Raw genomic sequence first — 1,561 nt, 5'->3', positions numbered from 1 at the left:
AAAATCGTACAGGACTAGATGACTTTTGGAGTACGTCCTGTCATTAGGCCGACTTACACAAAGCCATATCCTGATTGGGTAGACCAAGCATATCCATGGCCTAGAGGGTGTAAAGTGCCAGAATTCTCACTATTTACCGGTTTAGGAGAGGTGTCTACTCTAGAACACATAGGGCGATTCATACTGCAAAGTGGTAACGTAACTGATTACCATAAAATGAGGCTGTTTCCTAGTTCATTAACAGGAGTAGCCTTCTCTTGGTTCATCAATTTGCCAGCAAGCTCTGTTCAAACATGGCAATAATTGGAGCAATTGTTCCACGCTCAATTTTATAAGACTGAGTCTAAAGTTACTTTGGCCGATTTAACGAATCTGCGTCAAATGCCAAACGAATGGGCAGAAGGTTTCCTTCAAAGGTTCAAGACAACAAGAAGTAAATATTTTGTATCTTTGCCTAAAAAGGAGTTTGTCAAAATCGCTCAAAGTTGTCTAAACTTTGATTTGAAGAAGAAGTTCCAAGACAAGGAATTTCCTAATCTTTTTCAATTGAGCGCGAACGTAATTAGGTATGAAACGATTAATATGAGAAGAAGAACAAATGAAAAATTCTAACAAGGGGACTTATTATAAAGACCCAAATTTTGATGTTCATACCATTAATGATGAGTATTACGATCAAACCGAAATGTGTTTGGCCAAATTAGTTAAAGGAGGCACGTATACTTGTCCTATAATGGCTAAGCCTAGACCGTCGGGCAAGGATGAGACTATAAAAGATGAAAATATAAAGGCTAGAACGTGCTCCTTCGATGTAACCAAAGTTGACCTTATATTTGATAAATTATATAAGGATAAGTAGATAAAGCTGAGCGATAAGCATAAATTGCCAGCCCTGAACAAGTTAAGGGTAAAAAATATTGTAAGTAGCATAATGCATGGTCACATTTGACTAACAACCGTTTGGTTTTTCGCCATGTGTTACAGGTTGCCATTGAATCAGGACGAATTACGTTCGAGGATAAGAGAAAGATGGCAGTGGATGAAAATCCTTTTCCACAGCCACTTGGAGTGAACATGGTAACGTCTGGTTTCAAAAACAAGTTGCCAAAATTCAAGTTGGTTATAGATGATGGAGAAGAAGATCCTGGACCACATCCCAGTGTCTTTGAGCGTATCAAAGAGAAGGAGCCCAAAAAGAATGAAGACGTCCTATGTACAAGATGCAAAAAAGAAGTGAGTGCAAATGCAGAGAAACCAGGGATATGGCGCATCACCATCGCCCTAGTTTTTCTCCAAACACTCAGCCTGGTAGAGGGCGGGATACATCGTTCTATAAGGGACCGCCTTTTGAGAGGCAGTTCAGGCCAATAAATAATGGTAGAACATTCAGACTGCAACCTCGCCAACCAAATGTATGGCATTCGTTCCATTATAAGGCTGGGAGGGCGATACCTTTCAACGAGATGACTAGAACCCAACAAAGGTGTTTTCAACGGAACTATGGGCGAATGATGAGGCAACAACAGGGAATGCTACGTCCTAAGGTACCTAGACTACTCAA

This window comes from Olea europaea, chromosome 6 (assembly GCF_002742605.1).
Source record: "Olea europaea var. sylvestris chromosome 6, O_europaea_v1, whole genome shotgun sequence".
In the NCBI taxonomy this organism is placed as follows: Eukaryota; Viridiplantae; Streptophyta; class Magnoliopsida; order Lamiales; family Oleaceae; genus Olea; species Olea europaea.
This window is presented reverse-complemented; position numbering follows the sequence as displayed.